The 15,351-nt window shown below is 42.6% G+C and overlaps 1 protein-coding gene across 1 annotated transcript in view; it reads left to right on the top strand.

The window, feature by feature from the left end:
• The window catches only part of LOC145342123 (connector enhancer of kinase suppressor of ras 2), a 711,051-nt gene that overhangs the window by 415,630 nt on the left and 280,070 nt on the right, over window positions 1-15,351 (top strand). The gene's annotated exons all lie outside the window — the stretch shown is intronic.

The following is a 15,351-nucleotide window of genomic DNA, read 5'->3' as shown; positions in this document are numbered from 1 at the left end:
TGCCCTGCTGCTCTTCAAGTTTATTTTTAAAAATGTATTTTATTAGTGGCACATTAACACTATGAAGTTATTGTGAAAATTCCCTTGTTGCCACACTCTGGCACCTGTTCGGATATACTGAGAGAGAATTTAGCATGGCCAATACATCTAAACAGTACGTCTTTCAGATTGTGGGAGGAAACTGGAGCACCCAGAGGAAACTCATATAGACACGGGGTGAACATGCAGACACCACACTGTCTCATACCCCACACTTGTGCCATCCAATGACCATCCCCCTTCCCAAATGTTTCCATATCTGCCATGCTAGAAATCGCTAGAACCCACTCTTGGGCCCAGAACTTCAGGCCCCATGACTACGTGTATTTAGATTGTTTAATACGTCCGCAAATTCTAATACTTCTGGTTTCTAAAAAATGGTGAGACATAATAGTTAAATTGATTATTAAAGTGGAATGAACATTTAAAAAGTAAGCAATGTCAATTATTTTTCATTTCTATGTATCATTATGATCCCTTTAAAAACAAAATGTGAACTTTCAGTTAATATCTGAAAGGATGGCATAACAAGATTTCAAGTTTTACAACTTTGACTGGAACAAACAAATTAAAAGCAACGTTGACTAAACACCATCATTGCAGGCAACTTATACTTTAAACTACTGAACAAAACTTTACTCTTCTACTTTTAGCACAGCTGAAAATCTGAATTCACAATTATACTTTACACTGTCCCTTACATTGAGAACATTTAATCCCAGAGCTGTGAGGACTTTTCTCAGAGGTTCTAGAACCAGTTAATTGAGTGTTCCAGTCTTGTTTTAAATCCTGACCATTTTGGTCTTTTCTATCCAAGCACGAACTTCCATCCACATTACTGCATTGTGAACCATTGAGACACCTGGCCTATACCTACTCTTTTTCTCTCTCTATATCTCTCTTGGATTCTGGCAGACTGCTTGTGTCTGTAATTTTCAAGGTTTTCTTTGAAACCCTCAAAGCCCATTTCCTTGAAAACATGAATCACATGGGCTTTGTATCCAGGTAGAATGCTAATTAGCTACTCTTTAGATCTCAACTCTAATGTATGTTGCAAGTAAATAGGTAGTTTAAAGTATAAACTTTTACAACTCAACATTCTCAATATCATCATGAACATTAGAAACTAGCTGTCTTAACTACTGTAAACACAGGTACGACTGCCATTGTCTCCAAGTGTGAATACCTTGCACTTCTTTCCAGAAAAACAATCCAATCTTCTTTTGTATTTACTAGCCACATCACCCAGGCCTGTTGTTAGGGTATGATAATTGATTTATGATAAATTAAGTCACTTCCAAAACATAACAATCTTAGAAATCTCACATTTGTAACAATATGCAGCCTTAAAATATCTGACACAGTTCGCACAAAGCTCTGTAATAAAAAGGTAAAGTTGACACATTCAACCATTGTAAAAGTGACCTGGTAACATGTTGAATATTAGATAAAATAAACCAGTATTTTTTTCATCTGACCACGAACAATGATACGAGCTATCCATCAATATATATGTTGAAGTTCAGTATTCCTCACACTAGGAGGGGTACTTTACCCTTTGGAAATGGGTGGTGAGTGGTTGGGTGAGATATGAAAATTTTAAAAAATCTTAAACCCATATCCATCCTGACCCCTTCCAGATTTAATGGAGGTGAAAAGCGGTGAGAGTTGGGCATCCAACCCTGTCTCAGGAGGGGACATATTATGATGTGGTCACAGGGCTCAGATTTACCTTATCTTTCAGGTTTAACCCTGACTAGTAGTGTTTTAAACACCTAGGGAAACTTGGCAGCTTAAAGGAGGTGCAAATTGCTTTGTTGAAGAGTTGGACACCATAACAGCCTCCCTGTCTCTCATTAAATTCTGTCCAACTCCCTGCGCACGCAACTGCCAATCAGATCTCCAATAACCAAAATCCCTATTCCACTGCAATTAGGCCCATGTAAATTGTGAGTTTCCTACCTCTTCTCCCTTTCCTCCTCACCCAAAATGAATTCTACCATTAACAAGCTGTAGGCTCCCTGAACTGTGCTTCATCCAAACAGTTGCCCACCCAAGAAGAATCCAACTTTGTTCATCAAGTTGATTTCTAGGAGAGGAACCTGCAAGAAAATAAAGATACTTCCTGCGATATTAAAACTGCAGGGTGCAGTGAAAACTATACTTCCCAGCTTGAAGGGAGACTTGAATGAAGCTTTGTGGGTAGAGCTTAGGAAGAAAAAAAGGGGCAGCCACATTGTTAGGTGTTTACGATGGACCCCCAGATAGTCAGTGGGATATTGAGGAGCAAATATGTGCACAGTTCTTGGAGGTGTGTATAAAAAAAACAATAATAATAGACTATTATATTAGGTGATTTCAACTTTCTCAACATTACTTGGGATATGCATAATGTTAAGGGCTTGGATGGAGTTGATTTCTTGAAATATGTACAGGGGAACTTTTTAGATTAACACTAGAGGGTCCAACAAGAGAAGGAGCAGTGCTGGACCTAATTCTGGGGAATGAAGCTGGACAGATGGTTGAGATGGTGGTGGGGGAGAATTTTAGTGATAGTGTTCACAACATGGTACAATTTAAACTTTTTATGGACAAGGAAATAGACAAGTTGCAAATAAAAAAGTTTTGGATTGGGGGAGAGTGGATTTTAGTAAAATTAGGCAGGATCTGGCCAAGGTAGACTGGAAATAGCCACTAACGAGGAAACCTACAGAAGAGCAGTGGGGAAGGAGCATTCAAAAAGGAAAGGGTCTTTGAACTGGCCAATTCTCAACCCACTGATCTTTGGCTACATGAGACAGGATGTCCCATGAGGTAGTAAGATCCAGAATTTCAGAATTTGCATCCTTTCCGTGCATCCCAAAGCGTGATGCATCTTGATGGACAAGTTGTTGTCACTTTGAATAATTTGTAGCGTGCTCCTCCCCGTCATTAATGTCAATACTGTTGCACGTCAAGGAGCGCTTCAGGATGTCTTAGAAGCTTTTCTTCATCCTCCCTGAAATATTAGTCATTTAAGAGATCAGAAAACTGGACCTGGACGATGAAAGCCTGTTAGCCATGCAGACGCAGACTGGAATCTTACCACTGCTCATGTCGGCAGGACTTTCCCATCCCGCCACAGTGAGCAGAGATTTGGCTGGCCACGGGAGCATGGTGTGAATGGGCTGTAAGGTTGTGCCCAAAGCATCCATTCCATCAAAGCTTATTTTTTTCAGTGATAATGCCTGGATGCTTGTGGCTCTGGCTTCAACATGGACACTATAATTTGTTCGACAGTCCTTCCATTGAATCTGTGGGATGCAGCAGAGGCATTACGGATGCAATTTCTTGTGCTTTCTTACGTGTCACCAATAGATAGTCCAAGCCTCAATACAATACAAGAATGTGATGATGATAATTTCTCTGTTCACTTTGATTTTTTTGACTTGAGGAAGTCTTTGTTGTCAAACACTCATCGAAACTTGTAGAAGGCTGATTTGGCTTGTTGGTCTGGTGTTCGATCTCCTTGTCAATGGTGACCTTTTCAGAGAGATGGCTGTCAAGATATACGAAGCACTCAACAGATTTCAGAGTTTCTCTTTCAATATATACCAGAGTTTTGGCTGACCAAATATGGGCTGAACTGAAATAGAATTGAAGAGATCGAGAGTGGCTTGCATATCTGGTGCAGAGTCGGTAATGACATTGCAACCTTCTGCAAACTGTAGATCATGTGTGCTAATGGTGGTTAGGACTGAGGTTAAAAAATTTTCCACCTGGGCAGTATTTAATGCTGACACCAGAGAGCATTTGATCTTTGATGAGGTCAATAGTCAGGTCAATTGTTTGACCCTGGTCCAGATTTTGAAGGTATCAGTTTCATATCTCCCACTCCAGGCAGTTGCAGTCATATCATCTTGAGTCATTTGCAGGATTGTGATGAAGTTTCATTGACATCCAAATCTTTGGAGCACTGTCTGCAGAGCTTTACAAATGTTTTGGTCAGCCTGATGAAAGCACTGACACGTTCCGAGTGTTGTTCTTGAGGTTTTTCTTGGATTTTTCTGCCAACAGAAACCATGTCACATATTCCCCTGGAAGGTCTAAAACCACATTGTGTTTCAGGGAGGATTTCCTCAGGCACAGCAAGCAGGTGATTAAGGAAAATGTGTCTCAGGATTTTTCCACTACTGACTAAGGGAAATACTTCAACAGTTCTCACCGAATGATTTATCTCCGTTCCTGAAGATAGTTACAACTGTTGCGTTTCTGAAGTCCATGGTGGGACAGCCAGGGGGAGAAGGGGCTGAATTTTCTTTCCTCCCAAGTCTGTAGGATGCAAGTGTGGAGTTTTGATGTGAGATAGAAATCATAGAAACCCTGCAGTACAGAAGGAGACCATTTGGCCCATCAAGTCTGCACTGACCACAATCCCCCCCCAGACCTTACCCCCAATCCCTACATATTTACCCACTAATTCCGCTAACCTATGCATCTCAGGACACTAAGGGCAATTTTTAGTGTGGCCAATCAACCTAACCCACGCATCTTTGGACTGTGGGAGGAAACCAGAGAACCCGGAGGAAACCCATGCAGACACAAGGAGAATGTGCAAAGCTCACACAGACAGTGACCCAATCCAGGAATCGAACCCAGGACCCTGGAGCTGTGAAGCAGCAGTGCTAACCACTGTGCTGTTGTGCCGCCCAAAAAAGATAAAGCCCACCAGTTTCGAAGACCTCAGCTGGAATTTCATTGAATCTGCACGCTTTGGTGTTTTCTCATCCATTTGATTGCTTGTTACAGTTCTTCCATCAATGGCAGTTCATTACTGGACACTGGCGGCTGAACTGGAGAATATCAGGTGCCACTGTGGATTCATGCTTAAGATGTTGTTGAAAATATACTTTCCAGCATTGACAGATGGCATTGTCATCTTTCAGAAGAAAAGCACCATCCCATGAGTGAAGGGGATTTTGTCTATTTGACCTTGGTCTGTAGGTGGACCAGGAGCTTAAAAAAGTTTCACATGTTTTGATGGCAAACATATTGTTGGATTTCTCAGCTTTCCCTTTTAACTTCATGTGCTGTACCTTCCAGGTTTCATGTTGGCTGTCAGCCTTGAGCTTTCAGTTGTACCATCCTGACTTGCATTGTTTTGCCGAGCAATGTCATCTGCTTATTTTGTTTGAAGAGGTCAAATATTTCAGCATTGCTTTCATTAAACCAATCCTGGCTATGCTTGATCCCAATGATCTGAGCGCAGGAGTCTCATACATATGATTCTATTTGATCCCAATGTTCACGACTTGAGTTGGATGTGTGAAAATTTTTCAAATTGCTTATGAGCTGCGCTTAAAAGTCCTCTTCTGAGTCGATGTGTTGTAGGATTGACAGATTGATCTTCTTCCTCTTGGAATGTTGTTTCTTGGGATGATTTGGTGCTGCATGGATGTTCATCACTGATAAAACAGGGCAGCAACTTGTCCAGGAGACAACAGTCCCAAGAATCGAGTGATGCAGATGTCATTTATCTAAAATTGTATCTAAATTTATCTAAATTCCAGGAGGTACTGATGCTTTGTTCGAAGAGGGCCTTCATGAGACTTTGTATTTGTTGTTCCAGCGAAAGTGTGTGTTGTTATACTGAGGCTATGCTGAACACTTTGTCAGCAAGAGGACACAATTTGTATTGGCTTTTCCTGCCCCATTTTCCCAATGGTTTCTTTCCAGAATCAGAATCACAGCCAGTCCTGGCATTTAGGCTCCCCAGAAGGATAATTGTTCCTTCTTAAGGGATAACAGTGAGGGCTTCATTCAGGCCAGACTAGAACTTTAACCTTAACACCTCCATCAAAGCGCTGACAGCAGCATATAGATTACAGCTGAACTATAGTGAATTTCATGAGCCTTTCATTTATATAATTGGGGGAATTCTAGGATTAGTGCATCATTGACCCCCTTCCCTGCACAGCTTGAAGGTGGGTCTTATTGAGGATGGTGATATCAATTTAGAGTCTTGGTAATTCACGCAATACAGTTGTGGTTCTTCTCTCTGGGCAGCCGCTCTTGAGAGTGAGCCCATGAGCAATCTAGTATTCCAGGTTGTAAAATTTAAAGTTTTCTTTATTTGACCACAAAACTGGTGATTCTAAGGTGTGTGGTTCCCCAGAAAATGGATCAGTCTAGCCCCTTCCCATTTGGGGTGAGCAGAGATTACCCTGAAGAAGACTGCTCAGTCACAGATGCCACTGACCAAAGATATCTTTGTCCAGAACCCAAAGACACCTGGCCCAACACTAATGTCCAATGACTTTCATGTACCTGTTGCCCGTGTGCAGATTTTTAGACTCCAAGGTTCCCAGCCCTGTCCTTGTCACCAATTCTCCTTCATGACAGGACTCCCATCATCTACACTAAGCCTGCATATGACTTTGTTTAATGTGAGAATCTTGAGACACTGATTTTCCATGCAATCTTGAAAGGTTGGTCATCAGATCTTGTTGACATGTCAAGCCACAATGAATGCCTAACTGCTGCAGCTTTCTTCAGCTTTTGCAGCTGGTGAGAGTCTTCCTTTGCCTGTAGTGTCATTGAGGATTTTTTGGACTGTGCCTTGTCTGGCACCTCCCCCCAACCTAATGCCGTAGTGGCCCTAGTAGGAGCAAGTAGCTCTCAACAGCATCATTCAAGGGATCTTGGAAGTACACAACATTCTCCATCACATATCTAAGTGGCATGAATGTGAGAGTCCTGGTAAAGAACAACCACATTTCAGCTTCCTCCTTTGAATCTTTCTTTGCTGAAAATTCCAGAGATGTCATAGAGGAGATGATGGGATGGATACTTTAACAGGAATTGCTTTCCAGGAAAATTGTTTGCCAACCTAGTTGTGATATTTAGATGGAGAAAAGCACGACACCTTACTGCGTTTTGGCATGATTCACATTTTTGACCTAACAGCCAAGTAGATTCAGTGTGCCATTGCTTTCGTTGTTGCTACTGAGGAAAATTGCACAAAATATCCACGTGTCTCATTGCAGAGATACTGCCAGGTTCCACACCAGGCAAAATGGAAGCAGGATGCAGCAGGGATGGGGAGACAGGAATTGAATTTCTGGGAACAAGGATCATGAAGGCAAAGCCGAAGGAACAATGAACAGGTCAACAGTGACAACATGTATTATGATGGGTGAAGGGCTGAAGAAGGGGACCTGTGAGGTTCAGTTTAATGTTTATTTATTAGTGTCATAAGTAGGCTTACATTCACACTGCATTGGAGTTACTGTGAAAATTCCCTGGCTGCCACATTCGGACGCCTGTTTAGGTACATTGAGAAGAACTTAGCATAGCCAATCCACCTAACCAGCACGTCTGGTGGACTGTGGGATGAAACCGGTGCACCCAGAGGAAACCCACGCAGACTCGGGGAGAATGTGCAGACTCCACACAGTCACCCAAGCCAGGAAGTGAACCCAGGTCCCTGGTGCTATGAGGCAGCAGTGCTAACCACTGTGCCAGGTAGGGTGTTGAATTATTAACAAAGTTGGGTAGAGTTTATTTTCAATGGGAAGATAGACATTAATGGATGCTACACAATGAAACAGTCTATAGGTTGAAAGGGAGATGAAGAATTTCCTCAGAAATGTTGATGATCCTTGACATTGAGGTTGTGTAAGTTACTGAGTGTGAGTGAGAGAATTTATATAAAGGTTAACATTTCAGAAAGGACAAAAGAGTTTGAAAAGATTCTGTTTGTTGATATCACTTAAGATGAAGAGTCACTCATTCACAGGCTAGAAGAGGGACAGTCAGGCAGCATGATGGCACAGTGGTTAGCACTACTGCCTCACATTGCCAGGGACCTGGGTTCGATTCCTGGCTTAGGTCACAATCCGTGTGGAGTTTTCATTTTCTCCCTGTGTCTGCATGGGTTTCCTTTGGGTGCGCCGGTTTCCTCCCACAGTCCAAAGATGTTAGGTAGATTGATCATGATAAATTGACCCTTAGTGCCAGAGGGATTAGCAGGGTAAATATGCATGGTTACAGGGATAGGGCCTGGGTGGGATTCTGGTCGGTGCGTACTTGGGCCAAATGGCCTTCTTCTGCACTGTAGAGAATTATAAGAAACTTCTGTGAAATGGGGGATTTTGTGCCCCTGTTCTCAGTGAGCGCAAATGGCAATGTGGGTACAAAATCCCATGAAAGCTGGGAAACGAGATTCTCACTGGTGGGATCTTGTTTCCCAATTTTCCCTGTCCCTTGCCAGTGAAGTAACAGGTTCCTGCTCTTTCAATAAAGTTTAATACATTTACATATTACTAAAGAGCTTCCCAGCCATTTGATATTCCTTCCGATTAAATTTTCACATCAGTGAGGAATACGACTGCTTTATAGGAATGGACCCCACTGGGGTAACTAGGTATGTGTAGCCCCTGTGGAAAAGGGGCATTTCCAGGCAGTGCCTTGGCATTGTCCCTGGCATAGGTTGGCACACTATGCCAGGGGCAGTGCCAGGAGCAGGCCATTTGTGGAAATCCGTGGAGGGGGACTTCTTAGGTTTGTTGGGGAAAGGCTGATGCCTGTGAGAGGGGGGAGAATGTCCCAATGCTTCCATGTTGGGGGGGAGGGGAGAGTGCACCCGATACTTTTGTAATGGTGGGAGTGGGGAGAAGGGGGAGAGTGCCCCAAATCTCTCATGATAAGGATGGGGGTCACCCCACTTGTGGGGTTGTTGGTGGGGAAGGGTTGGTTCATAGAGTCAATGGAGTGTGGTGGCGGAGTATATTTTCTGCGCATATTGGTGCACCATTTAAAGATGACACCCCAATTTCTGTGGAAGTGGCCTTGTCCACTCTTACCAGGCTCTGTCCCACCAGAGTGAGGATATGAACCACATCCCCAGATAGTTTGCGCACAGGGTGATTGATAATCTGGTCTGAAAACATGGCTATGCATCTGAAGAGATGCACATCGGTCTTCAATCAGAGCCTGATACTCTAATGAATTTAGATAAAATTCCGCCCAATACCTCTATGAAGAGCTAGATGTAAGACTTGTGGACAGTAAAGGAAAAGGATTGTGAATGACAGGCATAAAGATTGATGAGTGTGACATGCCCAAAATAGGTGACAGAAGAGTAGTGGACTTGGATTTGACTTGGAATGAGTGCTACCCAGTGCCATTACAGTTAGATCAAAAGGAAATTATATGAAGTATAACTAGGTAGGGAGGCCTATGTAATGAAGCATGTAGCACTGCCCATGAGCCATATTTCTGTTTGTGGCAGGTATCAACAGACATGTCTGCAATAAAACAGAGAATGGCTATGTTGTTGTTCATGGGAAATGAATACATAGGAAAGAGGGGATGATAACATTGACAGGATGTTGAGAATATCAGTCTGTCAGTGACATTATGGGCCAGCAGCAGAGGGGTTCTGAGAGATTGGATGGAAAGGATGAGGTAGTTCAAATTGTTTAAAAAAATCAAGGGAGATTAGGAGCATATAGTGCTTTCAGTACTGGAAATGTTCCACCATTCGTTCATTATTATTAAATCAGAATTGTGACATTCCATCACTTAACACCATCATAGAAATATCAATAATATAGAACTGCCACCGTCTTCTTGGGGCAACTAAGGCTGAGCAATAGATTTGGCTTTGCCAGTCTTGTCACGTCATAAAAATGAACATTAAATAAATATAGTATTGACCTAAATCTTAAAAGTCATCAAATCTGCCTTTAATCAACTTAGATTTGTACAAAATCTATTTAATGTAATAATTTCAGTTACCTTCTCCTCTCACCACATAAATTAGCATGTGTTTCTAATCCAGATGTCACATTGAAAACGTACTTACATGATGTGGGCTGGAGCATGGTTCATTGCTTTTTAATTTCAAGCTACCAAAAGGTTTAACATTATCTAGGGAGTAATGTACCCTGATTATGACCCCTCCTCATCTCGCTGCACCCCACACCCACGTCCCTCGGTGCAGAGAACATCTGCACAATGTTCTCAAATAAAATTCTAATTTGTTTCTCAGGGCTTTGTGCTGCAAATAAGATTTGTGAAATGTGTGAGGACCCATGGGCCTAATTCTCCACCTTCCCCATTTACGTGGCTTTTTCTAAAATTGGAATTGGCAAATGATTATTTTTGGTCTTCCTGCCATATTACATTGTAAAACCTCGTTTAAGGCTTTAAAAATAATGAAATCTATTAATATTGAAGATTCCTTTCCGAACTGCGCGTTAGACCGATGTTTTATGGTGTAATCAGTGAACGATAATGGCCAAAGCTATCTATGAATAATGAAAGCTTTTTCTCTTTCCCCAGGCATATTGATGACATACCATTTATTTATAGTTGCTTTATCCCTTTAACAAGCAATTCAGGACTGCAGTATTTCAGTTTTTTATTTTCAATAGTTGTCTAGGCATTTGTGCAATCAGACCAGATTTGTTTGACGATTGTGGGTGTGATGTTGAGACTGAACCACACAGCTCAAAGGTTTTCTTTCTCAACCACATTCAGCTTTCTTTCATAAAGTACTGCAAGTTAAGATGAGCTAATATGCTATCCGATCTCCTGCAGTGTGACTTACGGTGAATTCGGAGTTACACTATTGCGAAGAGGGAATGTTGTGGAGTAGGAGCATGTTAGTGGGAGAGAAACACACATCCTCAGAGAGAGAACTCTTTACTCTGAAAGACATGACTTTTTTTTTAATTTGCTCCAGAAACATGAACATTGTTTTCCTTACCCATTCAAGTTGATAAATAATACTAATCTTTTTAATCTTAAGGCATATGGTATAGCTAGTCTTCCGTGCCCATCTTGCTTGGCTGTGGCTTTTGATCCTATTTCTCCAGATATTTATACAACTTTAGTTTAATCTGATTTGCATTTTGCTTTTTATTTAACCAAATATCTCCAGCAGGATGTTTTCTGTACTTCCTTCATGAGGACTCATGGCTTTGCTTTCTGTTGCTATAGGCAGCATCATCTTCAGTAGAGAAGACCAGTGCAAAGGATTCATGTAGTACCTCAGCCATATCTTGATTATTCACCCGAATTTACCCTGTAGAATCTTACAGCAGCTCCATTTAGTCTTGATCACTCTTTGGCTCCTGAAAAAACTCCTCAGGCAGAATTTTACTTTCCCTTGCCAGCAGGTTTGTAGACGGGAGTGACTGCAAAATTTAAAATTAGAAGATGAGGCCCCAGTACAGATTCCTCGGGAACAGCGCTTGCCAGGTCCTGCCACTTACAGGACATTTTCAACATCTCTGCTCCCTGCCTTTTACCCACCATCCGATTGCCAACCCAAATCACAAAGTCACCTCCAACTCAGTATACTTTTATATTTTTTGCATAATCGCTTGTGTGGGAGTTCAACAGGTACCTTCTGGCAGTCAGTGAGCTCTTCCAAAAAATCCAACTAGACTTGGCAGACATGACCTATCCTTCATGAATTCATGCCAAATCAATTTGATCAGCTTATACTTGTTCAAATATTCAATCACTATGATGCTCATGATAAATGCCTATTTGAGGATGTCAAAGCTGTGCTCCATTATCATCCTATCGCATTTAAAACCAATGCTTAACTTTTCTCCTTAAGCAAGGCAGTACTGTCATGAGCTGTAAGACTTTGCCCAAAAGGCCATATTTGCAATTGCTTTGGCCCTTCTACAGCGTGAATGAATCATCAAAGTGTTTTGGATGTGAAATTTCACATGTATGATTCAGATCTATTGGCTGCACACTGCCTGTGTGTTGTTGGAATAGTAACCTTTTTAATTGTTGAACAGTATTTTAGGCCACGGGCATACATGATCACATGAGTGCTGTCCATGATATCCAATGGGAATCTTGACGCATCATGGAAATGCACTCTGGTACTTTCAGTGAAATAAATGCTAAACTGTGGGCCATAACCTTTGTGCTGCAATTGCTGACAAATGTTTGGAGATGAGGTTGATATTGTCCAGAAAGAGCCAACCAACTAAAAGCTCCCAAAAACTATGACCTTGACAGCCTGTAATCGTTCCAGTACAGAACATGGTCTCCAACTGTGGCTGTAGGAATGTGCAGAGTTTGTAAAAAGTTAAAATTTATTTATTAGTCACAAGTAAGGCTTTCATTAACACTGCAATGAAATTACTGTGAAATTCCCTAGTTGACACAGTCTGGCACCTGTTCAGGTCAATGCACCTAACCAGCACATCGTTCAGAATGTGGGAGGAAACCGGAGCACCTGGAGGAAACCCAAGCAGACAGGGGGAGAACGTGCAAACTCCACATAGACAGTGACCCAAGCCGGGAATCGAACCCAGGTCCCTGGCACTGTGAAGCAGCAGTGCTAATCACTATACCACCGTGCCGCTTCTTTTGGGAATTAAATCAGCATTGGCAAGTAGGCGGGTTCAATTCCGGCCATGGGTCACTGTCTGTGTGGAGTTTGCACATTCTCTCCTTGTCTGCATTTGTTTCCTCCGGGTGCACCAGTTTCCTCCCAGAGTCCAAAGATGTGCGAGTTAGGTTCATTGGCTATGCTAAATTGACCCTAGTGTTGGGGGATTAACAGGATAAATATGTGGATTAACGGGAGTAGGGCCTGGATGGTATTGTGATCAGTGCAGACTCAATAGGCCAGTTGGCCTCCTTCTGCACTGTAGGGATTCAATGAAGACACATCTGGACAAGACCAATCTGTAAGAGCGTTGGTGTGAATTACTGTCCAAATGAAAACCAAATTTCACCTGCTTGGCATGCATCTGCATTCTCAAATAATTTTATATTCCTCGAGAAATGCCCATACCTAGACAGTAATGAACTGTATTAACAATTGCATCTGAATAATCAGTGACAAAAGACATGATGAACCTTTAATAGTCATCTGAAAGACTCTTAACGAATTTCAAAGACTTTGTGTAGAATTTTCCCAAAAAAGTTCTAAGTGTTGAATTTGTGGGAAAACTGGAATGAGCCAGCTGGTTTTTCAGTGGCAGTTCACACTAGAATCTCCTATATTCTGTGCAATGAAGATGCCACCAGCATGAATATCATTAGATTTCAGGGGGTGGGACCTATTCCCATCCTGGAGGCTGAAACAAGCAGGCCTGTGTACATGTGCAGTGGCCCCAAACTGTCTGCTTCTGGTTTGCTGGTCAGCTTGATCACTGGCCAGCCTGGGACCACTGAAGTGCTGTCTCCCCAACTCCCTCACAGCCCAATTGCGGCCCCACTCTGACCACTCCTGGGTCAGCCTTAACCCCAAACCCCTGGTCTTGGATGGCCCCAATCTCCAGCAGCACCCCCCCCACCCCCCCACTACACGCAGTGCCACTAAGTCCCACTGTACCCCCACCAGCTGACCTCCCCAACCCCCTTCCCCCCCATCGTGGCAGGCAACCCCATCCAGCCTACCCTGATTGAGCCCCCGCAAAACAGATTCAACTCCCCAGTAGTCCCGACCAACCGACCCACCCACCCACTCCCCCCGCAAATGGCCTGTCCCAATCTCTGGCCTTCTTCCTGCCGTAAAAAGTCTGACAACACCAGGTTTTAGTCCAACCTATTTATTTTATAATAGGTTGGACTAAAACCTGGTGTTGTCAGACTTTTTACTGTGTTTACGCCAGTCCAACGCCGGCATACCCACATCACTTCTTCCTGCCCCCATCAATCACTATGGCAGAATGAAAGTGGGACCCCACCCCTACCCACTGCCCCTAAGCCCTGCCCCCACCAAGCTACGCCCTCTATAGGCCCCATACTTTGCCCGGTGGACAGTGCCAAGGTGCCCCCTGACATGTCCACTTTGTGCAATGCCGGGGCACAGGCTGGCATTGCCAGGGTGCTCATGCCCAGAGGGCACAAAACCCCTGCCACCTGACCATCTGGGACCCCAATTTCCTCCCTTCACTCCAGTGGGTCAGGCTGATAGTTCCCTGTAAGTGGGGAGCTAGCCTGAACCCTCGCTGGAGTGAAATACTCCTGGCAGGATGGGAGATGCTAGCAGGCCCAGAGGATTCAGTCACGGGCCCGCTAATCATATTAAAATAACATTAAAATAAGGTGTAAAGTACTAATGTTCCCACCAGTTTCCAGGAGAGGGTGTTCATGAATGCACATTCAGCCTGATACTGTGTAACAAATACAACAGTAAAATTGAGAAACTACAACATAATTATGTTTTTTTAAACATATGAATGAACCTAGCCAAATATTACACATGTTGAGGGCTCAATCCACTGTAAATACCTTCATGCTTCCAGGGACCTGAATAATCTGCTCCTGTGTTCACTTGACAAACTACCAAAAAACAATGTGTTACTGTGAAAGAAGCAGTGTTCTCATTCATAAACTCAGAAACGTAAAAGTTTCACCAGTCAGTGAATAACTGCAGAAAATGTAGAATGTTAATTTTACAGCATCCTCAAATCTCTCAGTGTGGTGTTATCCTGAGAGAAAAATGTAGAGTATATGTAAAGCAAAGCTGATCACAAGCAAAGCCATTGAATCCTAAGGGGTTTACGGCTAGGTGTATTTAATTGGAAAATATTGCAGTAAGCAAATGTTTAGATGCAAGATAGTTCAGTTTCAGACTAAGAACACTTTGCGCAGGAATAAAAGAGCTGTGTCAAAAAGTGAAGTTCCATGGCTAAGTTAAGACATTAGCTCAAAATAACATTTAAGTAAGATGCATTTGATAAAGTTAAAGTTGGTAAAGAAGAAAACAAAGAGGAATAGTAAAATTATAGAAGAGGAGAAGGAAGACACAATAGGAGTTTTATGAGTATTGGGGGAGATTTCCTGGTCCTTCCCGCTATCAAGATCTTTCAGTCCCACCGAAGGTGATTCTCTCTCTCTCTCTCTCTCTCTCTCTCCACCACCACCACCACCACCACCACATCCCCCCCCCCCCCTCGCAGTAGTTTCCCCAGTGGCAGGATGGGTGACCCATTCAAAACACTGTAGACATTGGTTGACTTGAAGATCTTGTCTCTGCTGCCAGAAACCACACCCTTTTGAATGAGAAATGACTGGTAGTCAACAGAAGGAATAATTGCAAAGGCTTGTGTAAACACATCAAAAGCAAGAAAATAATTAAAGGAGTGGAAGTCACTGAAAGACAAAGAAGGGAATCTTAGAGTAAGTGAAGAATGAATGAGGCTTAATGACTATTTCACCTTATTATTTATAGGGGAGAATGAAGGAATTGCTGCGGGTCACCAGAGGAGCATGTCAAACAGCAGCTAATATATATGAATATTAAATGAGAAATGGTATTAACAGAATTAATGGGACTTAAAG

Source organism: Carcharhinus amblyrhynchos, chromosome 4, assembly GCF_965287045.1.
Source record: "Carcharhinus amblyrhynchos chromosome 4, sCarAmb.v2.hapA, whole genome shotgun sequence".
Taxonomy (NCBI): Eukaryota; Metazoa; Chordata; class Chondrichthyes; order Carcharhiniformes; family Carcharhinidae; genus Carcharhinus; species Carcharhinus amblyrhynchos.
The sequence above is the reverse complement of the archived record's forward strand: the minus strand, read 5'-3'. Positions and strand labels throughout refer to the sequence as shown.